This window comes from Monodon monoceros, unplaced genomic scaffold (assembly GCF_005190385.1).
Source record: "Monodon monoceros isolate NGI ecotype Baffin Bay Population unplaced genomic scaffold, NGI_Narwhal_1 Super_Scaffold_18, whole genome shotgun sequence".
Taxonomy (NCBI): domain Eukaryota; kingdom Metazoa; phylum Chordata; class Mammalia; order Artiodactyla; family Monodontidae; genus Monodon; species Monodon monoceros.
In genome coordinates, this window is record NW_021703774.1 from 38,082,259 (window position 1) to 38,105,157 (window position 22,899).

Genomic DNA, 22,899 nt, shown 5'->3' on the forward strand with positions numbered 1-22,899 from the left:
AAGCATGCTTAGCCAACCAACCAACGTTTTCAGCAGAAATCCAGTGATTTCCATAAGACATACTCAACTCCTAATTTTTCATCTCTGTGAGATTATGCTGGTAATGTGGAGCCGGAGAGAATCCAAAAGTAATTTCTTCTGGGCTCCATCCAGCATCTTGGCCCTGTCAGTCTTTTGGGCAGAAGCTACAAACTGGCCTTATTCACCCTGATTAATATTTGCTGCTCCTTGGAGGAGAAGGCCTTCTTAGAAAGGCAAGGGGACAGCAGGTTGCCTCCTGGAATACACACACCAGAGAGCCTTCCTCTCCATAAAGAAGTGACTTAGACCTTCCTAATGCTAGGGCTCCATAGAACCTGATCAAGATGCTGGCAATGACAAAAACTTTCTTACTGATTTTGAAATCATGGAGCCACAGAAAGCACATTTCAGAGCTCTTTCATGGAGCACCGGCCCACCATTCACTTGTGATGCGGGGATTAAGTAAGCCAGATATGTTGGGCTATTTAGCGTGTTCTCACCACTTTCCACATTTTTAAAGATCAGAAGTCTTCGATACCTTTTGTGCTCAGGAAATCAAGTGTCCCTCTTCTCTTTTCAAGACCTTAAGCAAATAACATCCAGAACTTCAATATAATCATTTTGGCTTGGCTCTCTCCCCTCCACAGAATAATCACCCTTCCACACCTCCCTCCGACCAAAAAAAGGAATGAAAGGACACACATACAGACCCTTCTTTTGTTGTAAACTGGAGGGGGTTTTGTTTATATATGTACACTATGTGGAGTGGAATAATGGTGACATGTAATGTCCTCATTTAATTGGGAGGTTAATTTTGTTCTAGTACAGCATTTACAGTTTATGCACAATATGGGCAACCATCCTTTCCTATCTATGTGGGAAGGAATAGAGGAAGGAGAGGCAGGAGGAATAGCTAAATACCATAATCTACTCTTTTTTCCGACATTTGGTTTGTTTATTAACACTTGCAAACATTCGAAAGCTCTTAGATTTGAGTGGGCAGCTTAGCTGCCACCAGCTTTGAGAAGACTCTCTGCAGTGCTCCAGCTACACAGCGTACCTGGATACCTGTTCCTTTCTGGTGGTCCAAAAGGATGGGCCCTACCTCACTGTGCCCTCACAGTCTGCTGCAGCCCCTTCCAGTGTGAGCAATCTTGGTGAAAGGTGATGTCTCTGCTTGGTGGTTTCGGCCACCAGGAAAGCTGACAGCTAAAGGGCCTGTAGCAGTGGCTCCCCACCCCGCCAAGAGAGACCTTACCTCAGCCAGATGGACCCCACGCACCTGAGCCTCTGACAGTGGACACGAGAGGGAACTAGCAGGTGGTCACCAGGTGGTGGGGTGCTCATCCACCCCTTCCTGCTGGGAGAGCATGGCTGCATCCCTCACCCAGCCTGCAGATGCCTTCAGGGCCACCTGGGATCCTACGCCTGGCTCCCCAATCTAAGGTGGGTGCTGTGGCTCCTTCATTTCCTACTCAAAATTTCCTTTTACTCCAAGTTGTCAGAGCTCAGCTGTGTACTGGAAGTAAGACTCCTCACTGAGAACCCCTGGGTGTGGTGATGTGGGCACTGCTGACCTCATGGACTACGGCACTTGCAGCCAACCTGAGCCTCATAGGGTCAGAGATTCAGCATCAGATAAAACAACAATATTGGTTCCACAGTCGGAAGTAGCAGAATTAAAATGAAAGAAGAGCTTACTTACTTATTTATTAGCAATGGAAGCTACGCTGACTGTCAGTCTGAGCAGGGACTTCAACTCGAGGGATTCATTTTATGAATACGCACAGCTTCAAAGTTCTAACCCCTGGCTAAATTTAGAGAGCGCCTATCACTTATTTGTTCAATTTCTTTCTCTTTGCTGAAGATGCGCATCTGTGTACATATCTATTGTGATGAGTAATACAGTAAGTTACTCTTAATGTACTCTTGGGAATGCTTTGATATACTGAAAAGGAACAGAAAACAGCACCATCATGAAGTGAATCTGCAAACCTGCTAATCTTATAAATATGCCTTTAGTAAAAATACACAGCCAGTCCTTCCCTCTGTCTCTCCCCATATATGCACAAATACTTCGAGTTCCCATTGGATATCAAGCACAATGCAAGACCCTGGGATATCCAGCTTGACAAGGTATGGTCCATGCCCTTCGGCAACTTACCAGAACAAAGAGGCCTGCATACAACTAACTAAACAGGGCATGAAATGCTTAACTCTGTTCGAGGGAGGTAAAGGACTGTGTCTCTGAGTGGTCACAGTGGAAGTTGCTCTCGTCTGGAAGGATGAGTAAAATTCACTTAAACATCTTCAATGCCTAAAGTGTACCTGTCACAGATGACACAAAAATAGATAGAGAACTGAAAATACGACGCCTGCCTCTGGCAAACGTAAGAGGCTGTGGGAAGAACAGAAAATTTCAGGCAGAGGACCCAGCAGGAGCAAAGGTCGGGCAGCACAGGACACGGAGCAGACTGGTGTACACACAGGGCAGCCAGGAAGACGAATGAGCGGGAGGTGAGCCTGCAGACTGGACTGCAAAGGGTCTTGAATATCAGGGAGCTCTGACTTTATTCTGGAGACAAGCTAACCCTTCATGCTGGTCTTCTCTCCCTGAAAAAACTCACGTTTCTTGAACTGAGTAACTAAGCCTTAAAAGAAGTACAAAATTCACTGAATTATCCCTGAGTTCATATGAAGTCTAGTCAGTTTAACTCTCTAAGTTCTTAAGAAGAACTTAAAAAAAAAATACTAATTAGTATCCTCAGAAAGACTCAAGTGACACTATACCCATAAAACAAAAACAAGATGCTGGGTGGGGGTGGGGGTGGGGAAGACCCATAGGAGAACAAATGAACAAGTAAATAAGAGCTCCTGTAAATTCAAAGTAACAATTAAAAATTCAGCATAAATGTTAGAAGACAAAATAAAGTCTCACAGAGTATAGTACAGAAAGAGACATAAAAAAATAAGACACAGAAGATCAATCAAGAAAAACAGCATGCATCCTAATAAGAAGAGCAGAAAGAACAACACAAGAATAGGACAGAAGACATTTTTTTTAAATTAAACAATCAAATCTGAGGGTAGAATAACAATATTTTCAGATATGATCTTCAGGTAAGATCTGGGAAATTTATTTCCCATATATTCTTTCTTAGGAAGTTACTTGAGGATGTGTATCAGCAAAATGAGGGAGTAACACATGAAAGAAGACAACATGGGAACTAGGAAAAAAAACTGGCTCCAAATATAGAAAGCAGGGAAGGAAGCTAATAGAAAACATTCAATATGGAATGCTTCAGAGAACAGAAGTTCCAGAAGACAAGTTATTTAGAGATAAAGGAGGTCAGGAGTTAATGATATTCCTGATAATCTGGAATAACATAAAAAGCTTAGGCAGACTTCCCTCATAGCGCAGCGGCTAAGAATCTGGCTGCCAATACAGGGGACACGGGTTCGAGCCCTGGTCTGGGAAGAACCCACATGCTGCAGAGCAATTAAGCCCACGCGCCACAACTACTGAGCCTGCACTCTAGAGCCAATGAATCACAACTACTAAGCCCGCGTGCCAAAACTACTGAAGCCACACACCTAGAGCCCATGCTCCACAAAAAGAGAAGCCATCACAATGAGAAGCCCGTGCACCACAATGAAGAGTAGCCCCCACTCGCTGCAACTAGAGAAAGCCCACGCGCGGCAATGAAGACCCAATGCAGCCAAAAATAAATAAATAAATGAATGAATAAATTTTTTTTAAAAAAAAGATACTGAGGCATGTTAAAATTTAAAAAAAAAGTTTAGTAAACATATATAATTTGGGGGGCAGAAAAGAAAACTAGAAACATCAAAGAAAACAAAAGCTGTGCAGGAAGGGAAACCAAATCATACTATATCACATCATTGTCGTGTAAACACATTATTAAATTCCAATTTCTACAACCAAGTCAAAATGGACAGATCATCCAAAATGAAAGTAAATAAGGAAACACAAGCTTTAAATGATACATTAAACAACATGGACTTAATTGATATTTATAGGACATTCCATCCAAAAACAACACAATACAATTTCTTCTCAAGTGCTCATGGAACATTCTCCAGGATAGAACATATCTTGGGTCACAAATCAAGCCTTGGTAAAATTAATAAAATTGACATTGTATCAAGTATCTTTTCCCACCACAACGCTATGAGACTAGATATCAATTACAGGAAAAAAATCTGGAAAAAATACAAATATATGGAGGTTAACCAAGATACTACATAATAACCAAGAGATCACTGAAGAAATCAAAGAGGAAATCAAAAAATACCTAGAAACAAATGACAATGAAAACACGACGACCCAAAACCTATGGGATGCAGCAAAAGCAGTTCTAAAAGGGAAATTTATAGCAATACAATCCTACCTCCAGAAACAAGAACATCTCAAATAAACAACCTAACCTCACACCTAAAGCAATTAGAGAAAGAACAAAGAAACCCCAACTTAGCAGAAGAAAAGAAATCATAATGATCAGATCAGGATTAAATGAAAAAGAAATGAAGGAAACAATAGCAAAGATCAATAAAACTAAAAGCTGGTTCTTTGAGAACATAAACAAAATTGATAAACCATTAGCCAGACTCATCAAGAAAAAAAGGGAGAAGACTCAAATCAATAGAATTAGAAATGAAAAAGGAGAAGTAACAACTGACACTGCAGAAATACAAAGGTTCATAAGAGATTACTACAAGCAACTCTATGCCAGTAAAATGGACAACATGGAAGAAATGGAGAAATTGTTAGAAAAGCACAACCTTCTGAGACTGAACCAGGAAGAAATAGAAAATATAAACAGACCAATAACAAGCACTGAAATTGAAGCTGTGATTAAAAATCTTCCAGCAAACAAAAGCCCAGGACCAGATGGCTTCACAGGCAAATTCTATCAAACATTTAGAGAAGAGCTAACACCTATCCTTCTCAAACTCTTCCAAAACATAGCAGAGGGAGGAACACTCCCAAACTCATTCCACAAGGCCAGCATCACCCTGACACCAAAACCAGACAAAGATGCCACAAAGAAAGAAAACTACAGGCCATTGCCACTAATGAATATAGATGCAAAAATCCTCAACAAAATACTAGCAAACAGATTCCAACAGCACATTAAAAGGATCATACACCATAGTTAAGTGGGGTTTATTCCAGGAATGCAAGGATTCTTCAATATACGCAAATCAATCAATGTGATACACCATATTAACAAATTGAAGAATAGAAACCATATGATCATCTCAATAGATGCAGAAAAAGCTTTCGACAAAATTCAACACCCATTTATGATAAAAACCCTGCAGAAAGTAGCCACAGAGGGAACTTACCTCAACATAATAGAGGCCATATATGACAAACCAACAGCCAACATCATTCTCAATGATGAAAAACTGAAACCATTTCCACTAAGATCGGGAACAAGACAAGGCTGCCCACTCTCACCACTATTAATCAACATAGTTTTGGAAGTTTGAGCCACAGCAATCAAAGAAGAAAAAGAAATAAAAGGAATACAGGGCTTCCCTGGTGGTGCAGTGGTTGAGAGTCCACCTGCCGATGCAGGGGACACGGGTTCGTGCCCTGGTCTGGGAAGATCCCACATGCCGCGGAGCGGCTGGGCCCGTGAGCCATGGCCGCTGAGCCTGCGTGTCCAGAGCCTGTGCTCCGCAACGGGAGAGGCCACAGCAGTGAGGCCCACGTACCGCAAAAAAAAAAAAAAAGGAATACAAATCGGAAAAAAAGAAGCTGTCGCTGTTTGCAGATGACATGATACTATACATAGAGAATCCTAAAGACGCTACCAGAAAACTACTAGAGCTAATCAATGAATCTGGTAAAGTAGCAGGATACAAAATTAATGCACAGAAATCTCTGGCATTCCTATACACTAATGATGAAAAATCTGAAAGAGAAATTAAGGAAACAGTCCCATTTACCATTGCAATAAAAAGATTAAAATACCTAGGAATAAACCTACCTCAGGAGGCAAAACACCTGTATGCAGAAAACTGTAAGACACTGATGAAAGAAAGTAAAGATGATATAAACTGCTGGAGAGATATACCATATTCTTGGATTGGAAGAATCAACATTGTGAAAATGACTATACTACCCAAAGCAATCTACAGATTCAATGCAATCCCTATCAAATTACCAATGGCATTTTTCACAGAACTAGAACAAAAAATTTCACAATTTGTATGGAAACAAAAAAGACCCCGAATAGCCAAAGCAATCTTGAGAAAGAAAAACGGAGCTGGAGGAATCAGGATCCCTGACTTCAGACTATACTACAAATCAAGACAGTATGGTACTGATACAAAAACAGAAATATAGATCAGTGGAACAGGATAGAAAGCCCAGAGATAAACCCACGCACATAGTGTCACCTTATTTTTGATAAAGGAGGCATGAATATACAATGGAGAAAAGACAGTCTCTTCAATAAGTGGTGCTGGGAAAACTGGACAGCTACATGTAAAAGAATGAAAGTAGAACACTCCCTAACACCATACACAAAAATTAACTCAAAATGGATTAAAGACCTAAATGTAAGGCCAGACACTATGAAACTCAGAGGAAAACATAGGCAGAACACTCTATGACATAAATCACAGCAAGATCCTTTTTGACCCACCTCCTAGAGAAATGGAAATAAAAACAAAAATAGGGGGCTTCCCTGGTGGCGCAGTGGTTGAGAGTCCGCTTGCCGATGCAGGGGATGCAGGTTCGTGTCCCTGTCCGGGAAGATCCTGCATGCCGCGGAGCGGGTAGGCCCGTGAGCCATGGCCACGGGGCCTGCACGTCCAGAGCCTGTGCTCCGCAACAGGAGAGGCCACAACAGCGAGAGGCCCGCGTACAGCAAAAAATAATAATAATAAAATAAATAAATAAATAAACAAATGGACCTGATGAAACTTAAAAGCTTTTGCATAGCAAAGGAAACTATAAAAAAGATCAAAAGACAACCCTCAGAATGGGAGAAAATATTTGAATTTTTGAAGCAACTGACAAATGAAGCAACTGACAAAGAATTAATCTCCAAAATTTACAAGCAGCTCATGAAGCTCAATATCAAAACAACAAACAACCCAATCCAAAAATGCGCAGAAGACCTAAATGGACATTTCTCCAAAGAAGATATACAGATAGCCAACAAACACATGAAAGAATGCTCTAGATCGCTAATCATTAGAAAAATGCAAATCAAAACTGCAATGAGGTATCACCTCACACCAGTCAGAATGGCCATCATCAAAAAATCTAGAAACAATAAATGCTGGAGAGGGTGTGGAGAAAAGGGAACCCTCTTGCACTGTTGGTGGGAATGTAAATTGATACAGCCACTATGGAGAGCAGTACAGAGGTTCCTTAAGAAACTAAAAATAGAACTACCATACGACCCAGCAATCCCACTACTGGGCATATACCCTGAGAAAACCATAATTCAAAAAGAGTCATGTACCACAACGTTCACTGCAGCTCTATTTACAGTAGCCAGGACATGGAAGCAACCTAACTGTTCATCGACAGATGAATGGATAAAGAAGATGTGGCACATATATACAATGGAATATTACTCAGCCATAAAAAGAAACGAAATTGAGTTATTTGTAGTGAGGTGGATGGACCTAGAGTCTGTCATACAGAGTGAAGTAAGTCAGAAAGAGAAAAACAAATACCGTATGCTAACACATATATGGAATCTAAAAAAAAAAAAATGGTTCTGAAGAACCTAGGGGCAGGACAGGAATAAAGATGCAGACGTAGAGAATGGACTTGAGGACACAGGGAGGGGGAAGGGTAAGATGCGATGAAGTGAGGGAGTGGCATGGACATATATACACTACCAAATGTAAAACAGATAGCTAGTGGGAAGCAGCCGCATAGCACAGGGAGATCAGCTCAGTGCTTTGTGACCACCTGGAGGGGTGGGATAGGGAGGGTGGGAGGGAGATGCAAGAGGGAGGGTATATGGTGATATATGTATACGTATAGCTGATTCACTTTGTTATACAGCAGAAACTAACACAACATTGTAAAGCAATTATACTGCAATAAAGATGTCAAAAATAAAAACATGTCAAAGCATGGAATATTTAACTATAAGTATCTGAATAACCACATCAATTCTAAAACTGCAAAAATACAAATGATAAGCTTAGAGAGAGAAGAGAAAACAATCATGAGATGGTATCTAGAGCTGATACAGTAAAAAGAAAGGTATAAATATTTCACTTAAAGCTGCAAAGATAATCAATAAGGGAGTAATATAATTATATTAGGAGGAAGGGTAGGAAGTAGATAAAGTAAGCTAAAAGCTCAGATAAATTAACAGAAGTCAACAGATAATACCTAAAATTGATAAATCTGGAAATAGCTATAATGCATGTTATTTAGAGACCTGGCAGAAACTATAAGAAGAAACAGCTAAAATTAGAAAATGTGGCCTCTGGTGAGCAGGATGGGTGAAAGGACAAGGCATAGGATGGCTGTTTTTCTTTATAAGCTTTTCAGTTTGATATTTTTAACCATGAACATATACTACTTTGATAAAAATAAGTATATTCTTAATTTTTAATGAATTGAATCAGAAAAGATTAACTTATTGCTTAAATTTTTCAGTTACTAAAAAAATTAGAACAGGATATATTTCAAGCTCCAGATATCACTGTAATTTCTCATAAAAGTATTCTGGTCATCTTTTAAAGGTATTGATTGTTCCTCAAGCATTGCCAATGTTCCTGGGGTGCATATTACAGCCTTATCTGGGAAAAACCAAGTCCACTAGCATTTTCTTTGACTTTAGAAAGGAAACACAGAACAGGAGGTGCAGTAGAAATAGAATCATCGGCCTATTGGTCACCCACTTAGGGGATTTCTCATCATAGAATAAAATTCCAAGAGTTTCCTTTCATTGCTAACCCAAGCAAGAAATTATAGCTTCCAAACAGCAAGACTCCTTACTCACTATGCGATAGAAGGGCTAAGAATTCCCTCTTTTGAATTAGGGTTTTCTCTGGATATATACATGCACCTCAATGTTCACAGCAGCACTATTTACAATAGCCAGGACACGGAAGCAACCTAAGTGTCCACTGACAGACGAATGGATAAAGAAGATGTGGTGTACACACACACACACACACACACACACACACACACAGAGGAATGTTACTCAGTTACAAAAAAACGGAATGAAATAATGCCATTGCAGCAACATGGATGGACCTAGAGATGATCATACTAAGTGAAGTGAGTCAGACAGAGAAAGACAAATATCATATGAAATCACTTATATGTCGAATCTCAAATATGATACAAATTAACTTATTTACAAAACCAAAACAGACTCGTAGACATAGAAAACAAACTTATGGGAACCAAAGGGAAAAGATGGGAGGGAGGGATAAATTGTCATCCTATATTATGATTCTTCCTTGTAATATACAATGATGCCCCCAGGAAATATTGATGTGGGTGGAATGAATTGTTCCTCCTCTAAATGCTTGGGTTCTCCTGTCTATCTCTCCAATGTTTCGTCTCTTCTCTCTCTTGTAAACTATCACCTCTTACTTCTTAAAATTTAGTGTGCCAATCTATTTCTAGAGCAGTCCTCCTTCCACACAATGATAGAAGAGGAGGAAGGACAGGAGAGGAGGAGGAGAGGGGAGATGTTGTGTCTGGATCTCCATTTGAGACTCAGGGGTGGGAGAGACCACCACACTGGTGACTCAAAGGTGCTGGTCCTGTCAGCACTCCTGAGCCTCCCTCAGCTCCCATGGGGTCTGGAAAGGATCCAGAAGGTTCCAACTGTCCCACTCCTGCTGTAGTTACCTGAGCAGATGGTTATCAGAGTGGAGTGGGGTGACCATGTAGACAAATGCTGCATGTCAAACTGCCCACGCCTAAGATTAATTTGAGGGTTCAGGAAACTATCAGGGCCAGTGAGAGCCTCGATTAGGTCAAGTTACATATACACATACACACACACACACACACACACAGAGAAAGAGAATATATGCTGAGTTGGGGCAGAGCACCAAGTTCTGTTCGATCCAAAGAACAGAACATAAGTTCACCAACTGCAGACTTGAGCCCCACAGATCAACTGGTCACCCAGCGACCAGCGGCCATTGCCAGAGATCCAAAGAAATAGTGGGGGAAAATAAGGCCTTGCATCTGGGGATCTGAGGTCCCAGAGGTGACGTAAGTGCCTGCCTCCACCACACATACCATGTGGAGAGAAGCATATGGGGTGGGTAGAATCGGCATCTGAACACAAACCGAGTTGCCCCAAAAGACTACCTAAACTGGAAGAGCTTGAGATACTAACTGGGAGGTTCAGAGTCCCCCCACTAACTAATTTCTCCTTGCTGGTCAGTGGGGTAGGAGCTTGTGAGGGAGAGATAAGATCTGTTAAATAAAATAAAGAAGTGGACCTAGGTGGGTCTGAGTCAATTTGCCATCATTCCTCCAGAAGTGTATCTGTCATAAGAATAAACAGGCTCAGAAAGTGGGAATCTCCTGAAAAAAGTGCATAGATTCTGGTGCAAGGACTCCATGACAGCAACTTTGTTGAGCCAAGGCTCCTTAATTCCTCCAGGCAGCTGGCTATATTCCTGCTGGTTAAGAATGCCAACTAAGAGGGCTCTAGTGAAGTGACACAGATCTTCTAGCCAAATGGAGTGATGTGCATTCCACATCCAACCATAAATGACTCAGATTATTTACTATTTCCAAGCTCAGTAAATGAAAACTTATTTTGAAGCCAAACAAAACAATTGGGAAAGTAACCCACTGCATGGACAAAATATCAAAAAAAATAACGTAATCTCCTAAGACTGCATCAGAATTGGCCATATCTGGGGAATTCCCTGGCAGTCCAGTGGTTAGGACTCCACGCTTTCACTGCTGAGGGCCCAGGTTCAATCCCTGGTCAGGGAACTAAAATCCCACAAGCCACAGGCCGCAGCCAAAAAAAAAACCTCAAAAACAAACAAAAAGAATTGGCCAGATCTGGATCTCAGAGATTTGAAGATTTTAAACTGAGAAATGTTAGGATATCTAACATTCTTCATCTATGAAGACAGCATCACCACCACCAAGACCACATGTATTAATACTCATCTATCAGGTGGGCAGGCACTAGTATTAACACATTTTTATAGATCTTGTAAGAGAGCTTAGAAAATCAAAGGAACTTTTCCTACATCACACATCTAATAGAGCAGGTACTGTCTCACATCTAACACTGTATTAGTCAAGGCTACTCAGAGAAACAGAACCATTAGGAGATATATATAGACATATATAGAGAGAGAGATAGAGACAGAAAGACAGACAGAGATTTACTATAAGGAATTGGTGCATGTGGAGGCTGACAAGTCCCAAAGTCTATAGTTGGCAAGTTGGAGACCCTAGAGAGCCAGCGGTATAGTTCCAGTTCGAGTCCGAAGGCCTGAGAACCCAGAGAACTGATGGTATAAGTTCCAGTCTGAAAGCTGGCAGGCTCAAGACCAAGGAAGAGCCAGTGTTTCAGTTCAAACCCAAAGGCAAGAAAAAAAAAAACAATGTCCCAGCTCAAAAGCAGTAAGGCAGGAGGAATTCCCTCTTATTTGGGAGTGGGTCAGACTTTTGTTCTATTCGGGCCTTCAACTGATTAGATGAGGCCCACCCACATTAGGGAGAGCAATCTGCTTTCCTCAGTCTACTCATTTAAATGCTAAACTCATCTAAAAACACCCTCACAGAAACACTCACAATAATGTTTAACCAAATATCTGGGCATCCCATGGCCCAGTTAAGTTGACGCATAAAATTAACCATCACAAACGCCAAAGCCAATGTTCTTAACTGTATGACATTCTGCAATAATCTTTAACAGAATCAGCAGAACCAGAGCTCACAAATTCTGAGACGCCTTCAGAGTCCTTGGTAGTACTCTGGGACTCTAGTTTAGGCAGAATACAGTAACTCTATAAAGCTCTACTTTAGTAAAGGGCTTTTATGAAGGCAACACTTATCCTTCCACACCTGGGCATTTCGCTAGAAAGAAATGTTGTAATGAATACTTTCGACCCCTTTCTCCCTCCCCCTCACTTATACCTCCCTAAGTAGAGTCATCAAGCTATCAGTAGGCATACCAAGAGCAAGAGGTGTCCACTCTGTGTGTCTTGGCCTCTCAAACTAGCCTGAGCCCCAGTGTGGTGGGAGAGGAAGGGGAGGGCTTGAGCTACTTGTCTCCTTATGACACTCAGAACCTACTTGCGACAGGCCCTGCCAGCCCTCTGCCGTCAGATTCTTGGCCTAGGCGTAGGTCAGTAACTCACAGCCTAGAAGCCAACGCCTAGGCTTGAGGAAGGAGACAGCACTGCTATGTTCTCTAATCTAGTTTAACAGTAAAACAAGCTGATGCTGTATTTTGACCTTCTTCTGGCTCCTTCAGCCAGTCTCCAATGAGGATAAAATGGGCTCTAACACATGAACAAGGAGCAAACCTCTAATACTCCAAAGGGTACTGAGAGAGCACCTGCTCTCCTGCCTCCTGGCACTACTGAATCACACTGGTGACAGTCTTCACAAAATTCCTACAGAAAAAGAGACAATACAATCCCTTCTAGAACACTACTAGTGCTTTGTCAGACATTTTCACTTTCTCTCTTCTTTCTTAAAAAAATGTTTTTTAGAAAGACCAAGCCCTTACATGTCTCAGGCCCTTGACTCAATGGTAGCTGGTACAGTCAAAGCATCACTATAGGACTTCCATGGTGGCGCAGTGGTTAAGAATCCACCTGCCAATGCAGGGGACACAGGTTCGAGCCCTGGTCTGGGAAGATCCCACATGCCGCAGAGCAACTAAGCCCATGCGCCACAACTACTGAGCCTGCTCTCTAGAGCCCACAAGCCACAACTACTGAGCCCGTGTGCCACAACCACTGAAGCCCGCGCCTGGAGCCCACGCTCCGCAACAAGAGAAGCCACCGCAATGAGAAGCCCACACTGCAATGAAGAGTAGCCCCCGCTCGCCACAACTAGAGAAAGCCCGCGCTCAGCAAGGAAGACCCAACAGAGCCAAAAATAAATAAATAAAATTAATTTATTTTAAAAAAAGCATCACTATGAACAGTTGAGATTATACTGGTAGCCCCCGATAAACTGTGCCTCCCTGCATTCACACTTTTCTGTTGTCCCCTTAAAACTAGGTGGGTCTGTGATATGCTCCAATCAACAGACTGCAGTAGAATGGATGTCATTCCAATCCCATAAGCATTAAGGTCCAGCAGCTTCTGCTTCTGTACTCTTGGGAGCCCTGAGCTGCCATGTGAAAAGTCCAGCTAGTGGAGAGGCCATATGGAGACAAGCAGAGGCCACCTAGTAAGAAAAAGGCCCTGAGATGACATGGAGAAGCACCAAGGAACCGAGTCAACAAAGAAAGTCAGTGGAAGAATGAGGGGTAAGAGCCACCTTATTAATCCACCATTCCCCAGCTATTCCCTAGGCTCCCAGAGCACCATGTGAAAGAGTAACAATGGGGACAATGACAAGTTGGGTTCTAGTGGCAGTGTTATCCCTGATTAGCTGTGTGGGTTAGTCACTTCAGCTCTGTGAGTCTCGATGGGGGCAAACTAGAAGATCTCCATGCTTCTGGCAGTAATAAAATCTGATGCTCTAAGTAATTGGGCTCGTTAACAAAGAACGAATAAGAAGACACCTCTGCAACCTGGCAAGCTTCACACCCATGTGGAGTAATCAACCAGCCCTCACCTTGAAATATCACTTCTCCAAACGCTGGACTCTGTAGAGCCTGGGTCACTTTAAAAATAGCAGAAACACCTTCTAAACTCAACTCAGTGGGACGTGATACTCACATTTCAGGTGAACCGTGTTGTATCCAGCTTTTGCTCAGTGGAATTGTTTGGATTTGGAGACAGGATGTGATGTACAGTATTAACGTAAAAATGTACTGTACTGGGCTTCCCTGGTGGTGCAGTGGTTGAGAGAGTCCGCCTGCCGATGCAGGGGACACGGGTTCGTGCCCCGGTCCGGGAAGATCCCACATGCCGCGGAGCGGCTGGGCCTGTGAGCCATGGCCGCTGAGCCTGCGCGTCCAGAGCCTGTGCTCCGCAACGGGAGAGGCCACAGCAGTGGAAGGCCCGCGTACCGGAAAAAAAAAAAAAAAAAAAAAGTACTGTATTGTCAAGGGATTCTACAGTAGCGATAAATCACATATTGGTGTGTCCACTTATATACACAGAAAATGCCTAAATCTGTCTTTGGAATCAATAAAATTCAGGTAAGATATATGCTCTTGACATTTACATACATATCTTGTGTGTGTGTGTGTGTGTGTGTGTGTGTGTGTGTGTGTGTGTGTGTGTGTACACATATACACAGGTTTTTCAGGTAGAATGTGTAACTTCCAATCAGCCAGTGGCCCACCTGAAGCACTAAGCCTGCCTCCAAATTCATATTTTCTGAATTGATCAAGTCTCTTCCACATTGTTCAGTAAAACATGGGGGTTCAACCTGGCTGCCCTTGCTTGACGAAGGAGACGTAATTTATTCATTGGCTCTCATCTGAAAGTTCTCGTTGGCTCCAGGCCTTTGATGCAAATTAACCAGATTCTACAGTCTCCCTCTGATGCCTTTTTACTCCCTGAGGGTCTTTAGCTGTCAGACTGCACGCAATTAAATGTAAGGCTTCCCCCGCAAAAAAAAAAAAAAAAAAATGTAAGGCTCCCTAAATTCAACCGTTCTTAGCCCACACACCAGTTTTCCTCCAGTTAGTAGAATAAAACAAACATTCTCTAAACATTTGAAAGAGTCCCCTCCCCCAAGCATGTAAAGTTTCTTTGGAGGATGGGGTATGAGCCAAACCACACAGCGGGAGTCAGATGTGTCAAAATCATCCCAAACCTACCATTTGCCCATAAAGCATAACACAAAGATAGTCTAAAAAGAAATTATTAGAAAATTGCTTTTCATCATAATTACCACAACTAACAAAGGAGAAACTAACTAAAGCAATGACTTAGAAAAGTGACTCAGTTTGGGCAATTACACAGATAAAAGCTACATTCAGCGAGCCGTTCACACAACTTTATTGTTCCCTGCCAACACCGATTATTTAGAGGGCTACAGTAAATATTTCACAATATGCTTCTAATAACTCGGGATATTTTTCTTAGAAGAGAACACATCCTCATGACACTTTCAATGTTATAGATTTACTAAGGATATCAGCGCTCTTACAAAAAGCAGGTTTGAGTAAAAATATATATTTTTTTCTTTTAGAACAATACAAGACTGATTGAGATAAATGAAGAGGACAAGAGGTATGTATATAAGCACTAGACAAAGACCAGGAAACAATGATTTTATTTACCTGAACCTAAATAAAATCCATACCAGAAATTAATTTTTATAAAAACAAAAAACACCTAACCAAATGTAGGACTCTTAGCATGTTTGCCAATTGTTAGTCCCTTTCCTATAGCTATCCAATGAATCAACTAATTAAAAAAAAAAAGCTCCACCTGACAACACCTGTTTCCTTTTCCCTTACTTTCTCCAAGCACTTTACACCATCTGACATGTTATACATCTACTTGTTTGCTTATTATTTGCCTCCCTGGTAGAATGCAAGCTTCATGAGGGAGAGTGCCTCTTTTTTTCCTTTCACCACTGAATGCCCAACAACTAGAACAGTGCCTTACACATAGGAAGTAGTACTGAATGAGTGTTTGTTGAATGAATAAATGAATGCACTTAGAACAGTACCAGGCATACCTGATGTTACCATTGTCATTGACATCATCATCATTATCTTTATTATTAACTCACACGAATTGCAATCTCCCCTGGATTCTTTCTGAAATATTAGTAGCCAAAAAAATTCTGGACTCAATTAGAAATGACAACTGGTCTTTAGATTCTCTTTGGGCACTAGTCATCTTTTATCTACAGTTACTAGAGGATTTTGCCACTTGTAAGTTATATGTCAACAATGTTTACAATATAGTGAAGATCTGGCTTAAGCAAGATTGTAAAGCAGATTAAGTTTGGGATACTTCATCTCCCCTTTCTGTACTTTTCTCTCTTTTCTGAGCTTTCTGTCACTTAGATCAACTTATTTCTCCCATCGTGGAAAAACATTGTCTTATAAACAAATTCAGAGTTAGCTCTTAGTGATTAAAGTATCACATCTCTCAGGAGGTTTGATTTTTAAGACAGGACACTAGGGACAGAATAATGCTTAACCTGATGCCCAGAATCCCTAATGTTGAAGGTGTTGACATATGGTGGGTGGGGGAGGCAGATGGGCATGGGTCTTTCCATCGCACCTCAAGTGACATTATGGGGGGGACTTTGGCCCGTGGTAATTAGTGGCTTAGATCACCTCACCCTTCACTTACAGGCTCACTCCTTCTAAACAACAAAAGTATGAGAGGGCAGAGGACGACAATGGACCCCAGTGATACCAAAGTGCTTTCCAATGAATGCTTTCATTCTTTCATGTAAAACGCATGCAGTGAAAAGAGAATGGGATTGTGAGTTAGAAGTCCTGGCCCTGCCTCTAATTAAGAAACACTAATATTTCACTGCCAAGGGCCTCAGTCACACACGCATGGAATGTGGTTGCTAAATGAATGAATCAATAAAATTTTAAAACAAAAAAGGCAGATCAAAAGATTTGGTAATATTTGGGAGAATGGAGAGGATGGGATGAGAAGAAGCGAAGTCAGTTTGGTACATCTAAAATCTTAATATCAGCAAAAGTCATTTTGTGGCTCTATTGTGGCTTTTCAACAACAAAATTCCATGAAAATGACTCTTCCAAATTGTCAAGGGCCCAATCTTTGCGCTAGGCAAACTGAACTCCCAACAGATTTAATAGGTGTTTGCTTTGTCTCTGATTTTAATATCCTACAGAAATACATTTTGGTTAAGTCAGTAAATTGCAATGGGGAGAGACATTTCAATTTCAAAAGCAAATTCAAACACTTCATTGACTGGGTAGTTACCCCTAAGTATGTGGTTTCAAAAGCCTGACTTCCATCTTCATTCAGCATCAAATTAAAGGATTTTAAAACTATAAAAACAGGGGCTTCCCTGGTGGCGCAGTGGTTGAGAGTCCGCCTGCCGATGCAGGGGACACGGGTTCGTGCCCTGGTCCGGGAAGATCCCACATGCTGCAGAGCGGCTGGGCCCGTGAGCCATGGCCGCTGAGCCTGCGCGTCCAGAGCCTGCGCTCCACAACAGGAGAGGCCACAACAGTGAGAGGCCCGCATAAAAACAATAAAAACAGATGAACCAAGCAGAATGGAAGGCAAGGAGAATATACATGAAATAGTGTTAGAAACACAGACGTTTTCATTACTCAATGATATTTTACTTAATAAGAGGTCAATGATATGTTGAATTACTGCTAAGAAACATTTATTTGTCTGATCAAGTGCTAAAAAGTGGTGCAATAGATTAGTCAACCAGGTGTTTTATTCTCATTTTTATAGTCATAATAATTTCTTAACACACATCTGTACATATTATATGCACTTTAAACAAAACTCCTAGACCATCACTGAATAACACAAAAATTTCATTTCCAGAACTAAAAAAAAGTGGCTTAAAGTAAGCAATATAAAAATATTGAATGGTACTAGAAAAAGATTTTTTAAGGTTAGTTTTACATTTACCTCCTGTATTATTTTAACACTTTCATGGCAAATGGCTCAGTGAGGACAGGGTATAGCATCAGGGTGGATGGAAGGAATCTCAGAGCAGCTTAGTTTAATGCAACAAATATTTGAGTATCTACTTTGTCCCAGGCATTACAGGAGTGCAGGGGACACTTCTGTCCACTGGAAAGCTCTACCCAACTTCCCTGCCTAGCTTTACCTGTATATCACATAACTCCACATCCTGCTCCCCCATCCAGGACCCAGACACAGCAGAGTAAACCAGGAGTGGACAACTGGCCAAACAACCCACAGTCAGAGCTGGGCCAATCAGATTCTCTCTCCAGAACAAAAACTAAACCCTGAAGCTGAGACGTCGGCAGAGCTGACCAGGCGCAATGCTGGTGAGTAGGTGGAGAAAGGCCATCTTGGAAGAGAAATGGGAACCTCGGACAGATACACAGAAGAGTAGAGACTGAGGCAATGTGAGGGGAGCACTGGACAGACAGGAGAGGGGCAGAGATGGAGAGATGGAGGCAGAGACTACAGACAAAGACGGACAGCAACAGTGACAGATGGAGAGAGATGACAGACAGAGACTGATAAAGACAGATGGCAGCAACAGAGACAATCAGCGGCAGGGCAAGCAGCAATGGGCAGAGACAAACAGGAAGACACAGAGATGAGGAAAGGAGAGAGGAGGGGAGGGGACGGAGAGGCACGGAGCCTGGGGGGGCCGGGCAACAGAGCATGAGGCAGAGCTGAAGAGGACCCTGCAGAGCAAAAGACCCACAGCAAGACCCAGAGAGTGAGTGAGGAGAGAGCTCAAGACCCTCGGAGATGGTACAGGAGAGACTGAGACCCAGAGGGAGATACAGAGAGAGAAGAAAACCAGAACATTCAAAGAGAAGGCACTGCTAGAGACAAGTGAGAGGCGGGCATTGTGAAGCTGGGGGAGAGAATGACAAAGTTAATTCCTGTATCAGGACCCATGAAACAGAGGCCACTCCAGTGGCCCACATCACAGATCTCAACCTAAGTCAGCCTGCACTTATGGGAAACAACTCACTGTCAAGGAAACCTAACACTGGTCACAATCCTCCAACACAGCTTGAGCTGGCTCACCTTACCCTAGAAAGCAGGACCAGCTAGCCTGCGAAGGAAATCCCCAACCTCCCAGGCAAACGTGCCCCGGGTCTGAGATGCCTCTCCTAATGCTCTATAAAACCCGCTCCTGGGCTTCCCTGGTGGCGCAGTGGTTGAGAGTCCGCCTGCCGATGCAGGGGACGCGGGTTCGTGCCCCGGTCCGGGAAGATCCCACATGCCGCAGAGCCTGCGCGTCCGGAGCCTGTCACGGTGAGAGGCCACAACAGTGAGAGGCCCGTGTACCGCAAAAAAAAAAAAAAAAAACCCACTCCTGCCTCAGATCCCTCGGGAAGAGTGTTCCACGGCTGGTAAGGCCCTGCACTCCCCCAGTCCATGGATTGTTTTCCCTTAAATAAAGGACATCAAAGTCGTTACTAAATTGCTTTAGTTTTATCATTTGACAAGAATAACGGAGAAAGGTGGCACAGTGAGTGAAGCTGGGCAGGAGCACTATCCCTGGATGGTCTAGCCAGGTGGGAAAAGCATCAGGGGAATTTTACCTGACAGAACGAGAATGACTAGAATTTAGGACCTCCTTTGTCTTTTTTTTTTTTTTGCGGTACGCGGGCCTCTCACTGCTGTGGCCTCTCCCGTTGCGGAGCACAGGCTCCGGACGCACAGGCTCAGCGGCCATGGCTCACGGGCCCAGCCGCTCTCCGGCATGTGGGATCTTCCCGGACCGGGGCACGAACCCGTGTCCCCTGCATCGGCAGGCGGACTCTCAAACACTGCGCCACCAGGGAAGCCCTCTCCTTCGTCTTTTAACACTACCAATGATTGTTTCAAAATGGCAGATTGAGCACATGCATTTACTTCCTCATTCTTGAATGATAGCTGAGAAATTCAAGAGATATACACACAACAACAAGAGTCACCAGCAGGCATGAGCTCAGTTTCTGGAAGATGAAAAGCAGATGGAGGATGATGTGCAGCAGAAGAAGCCACTTTTAAAATTCCAAACGGAGCTGGACAAGGAGGGAGCTTAATGAGACTCAGGACCTTGAAATGCTAGTAGCTACTACCTGAGGCAGGAATGGGATCTGAGCAAAAACTGGGAAACCAGTTGAAAGTCTACAGAGAAAAAGTCCACTCACCCTCGAACACACGCCCTCCTCCATCCATACACCCTGGCAGCCACGTAGTTACCTCTCAAGTAAAGAGACGCATGGGGTTGGCTCGGAAGCAGTGGTCCTGCAACTGTGACATCCACCACAATTGCCTGGAGGACTGAGTAAAACCCAGGTAACTGGGCCCCATCCCCCAAGTTTCTGATTCACTAGATATAAGGTACGGCCCAAGAATTTGCATTCCTAACAAGTTCCTAGAGATTCTACCACTAGAAATTAACCAAAGGCAATTTACTTAATCTCTTTATTAAACCTGAGTTTCTGCAGTGGGAACAGTGAGAGCGCCCACAGCATAGAGTCATAGTGAGATTAGAGATGACACATGTAAAACCTTTGGCTCACGGCCAGGCGCACATGTGAGAAAGGCTGTTTAATCTGTGCGAGGTCGTGGTTTTAACCAACAATTATAATTGGTGCTTACAACTAGTATAACTCTCTGGGGGAGAAAAAGCCCCGATTTATACCATTTGCCAGTTTCTGAGGTGTGAATACTCCCACATGACAGAGTTCAAGCTATCAAGATGAAGTCCCTGAACCAGGAATAGGGAAAAGATGGGCATAACCAGATCTTGAGAGGTAGGACCAGCTGGCTGCACCTGCCCCAGCACACCATGGAGGAAAACTTCAGGGACGGCAGGACCCCCAGGGTTAGTAACAGTTACAAATTTTGAGGTTTACCCAAACCCAAAGAGAGCAATCTGCAGATGTAACCTTTAATCAAGGTAAAACAGATAGGCTACAATGATGACCCTGCAGAGAGGAAACGAGGAGAGTAAATACTACAAACTCCCACCCCTCCTTCCCCATCTCATGGTGCTGTGAAGCCATCCAGGAAGCAAGGGAGCCTATTGACATAAGCCGTGTGGCTCAGCCTCCCAGGATGCAGAACAGGTTACAGAAGAGAAGAGAATGGCCCAAGGGAGGCAGGGAGAAGATAAGCAGTGTGCTGGCCCTTGTAGACACTCAAAGAACAACCTTAAAGATTGCAGCATGGAACTCTAATCAATTCGGTCCCAATAATGCTGAGAGGAAACAAAAGTAAAGAAAATATAAGTTTAGAAACCCATGTAGATGAAATAAATCTAGTTTTATCCCTCAACTCCATTTTCTCTGCCATAGTTATAAAGCTCTACTCTAAAACATGCTTTCCAAATTCACTCTTAATAGAAACCTAAGTTAAGCAGGAGACAAATATTGGTAAAATTTGCCAAAATAGCATCATCTTTCAAATGCTGACTCCAGCCCTCTGAGAATGCTGGTGGCGGGTGCCTACATCATTGCTTTAAGGGAAGAAGGAAGTAGCAAGAGGCCATCCCTCTTCCTTATAGAAGCACCTGATGTCATCAGAGACCCTTTAAGAAGCTATGAGAAATGAGAGCCTTGAGGCACTCTAGGTTAACTGTTAACATTAATAATTACAGGATTGACTCCGTTAATTTCAGAACATCAGTTTTATGCAACAGAGGACTAATCAAAAGAGTCGTCATTTTAATTGACAGAACGAACAATCTTAGGATGATTAAGCAAACCGATTCTGATAATTGGCATAATTCTCTAACATCCAATCAGAAGAGCTAAGGAGTTTTGTCCTTAACAGCCACACATGACTGTTAGAGCCGAGACCAGGAGAACTGAGGGAGACACGGAAGTTGGCCAAACTGCAATCTGTTCAGCAAGACTGCACTTGCACAGAGAACAGCCGGGGCATCAAACAAATTCCAGCATCTAAGAAAGGCTGGAAAGGCACAGCAACGGGTAAGCAACCCAAAACCTCGTGCCAAAGAAGACAGGGCAATGGGACATCCCAGAGGAGTGAGAGGTTGTTAAGAAAACTTCCACCACAGCAAAACAAAGCTTCACACATCCTGCAATCTTCCCCTTTAAGTCAACGTAAGGGATCTGGTTATCCCACATCCAATCTCACAAAAAAATAAATAGATATAAAATCTCAGAATAATTTGGGGTGAGATGTTTGCAACGGAAAAAAAATGTGTGGTGAGTATTGAATTGGCATAGCATCTCTTAAATTTTTGGCAAGTTTGCAATGCACGTTGATCTTCATCACGCACTCCTCAATGAGCCCCAGCTTCACAAACACCTCACTCACTTTTGCGAGTCCCAGTCTCTAGCACGGTATGTGGCACAAAGGACGTCTGCCGTGTCTATGAAACCGAACCGTAAGCTAGTCTTGGCTTTTCATTTTAATTTGTCTTTGATTTTTTGATTCCTCCATGAAATCGGCACCCCTCCTTCAGTCATTTTGTTTTATTTCTTTCACTAAAATAAACATGTCATTCACCTCCTAGTCCCTTCTCACTTCCAGCTCACAATTCTTACATAATATGTCCGCAAGGCTTCTCAATTTAAGAAAATGAGTCTCCCAAACACAAACACACACACACACACTTGCATGTGTCCTTTGCACACAGTTCTAACTGTGCAAGTCTGTCATATCACTTACCATTACGGTGAGGGAATTCACACTGTAATAACATTTAAATACACAGTAGATAGTGAAGCCTCCCAAAGGACAAGGGCAAGTTCTGTTTTCATTTCATTTTGATCATGTGCTCACTACTAACATCACCCTAAGTGACTCTGTTTTACTGGTTACTAGATTGTTTGGGCAATGCCATTATTAAGGAGAAAATAGCAAGTATTGGCAAGGGTATGTTGTGGAATGATGAAAACTCTCCTACACTTTTAGTGAGAGTACACACCCAATATATGCCCAAAAGACATATTTGTAGCAAGAATATTTGTAGCATCAATAATAGCAAAAATCTGGTAACAACTCACACGTTGTTGGAGGAGGTCAGCGAGAGGACGTGACCGCTAGTTGACCCTTGAACCGGACCCAGGCAATCAGAGACTCCTCACC

The 22,899-nt window shown here is 42.6% G+C and overlaps 1 protein-coding gene across 2 annotated transcripts in view; it reads right to left on the reverse strand.

The window, feature by feature from the left end:
• Positions 1 to 22,899, reverse strand: part of KCNH1 (potassium voltage-gated channel subfamily H member 1) — a 408,422-nt gene that overhangs the window by 378,926 nt on the left and 6,597 nt on the right. The gene's annotated exons all lie outside the window — the stretch shown is intronic.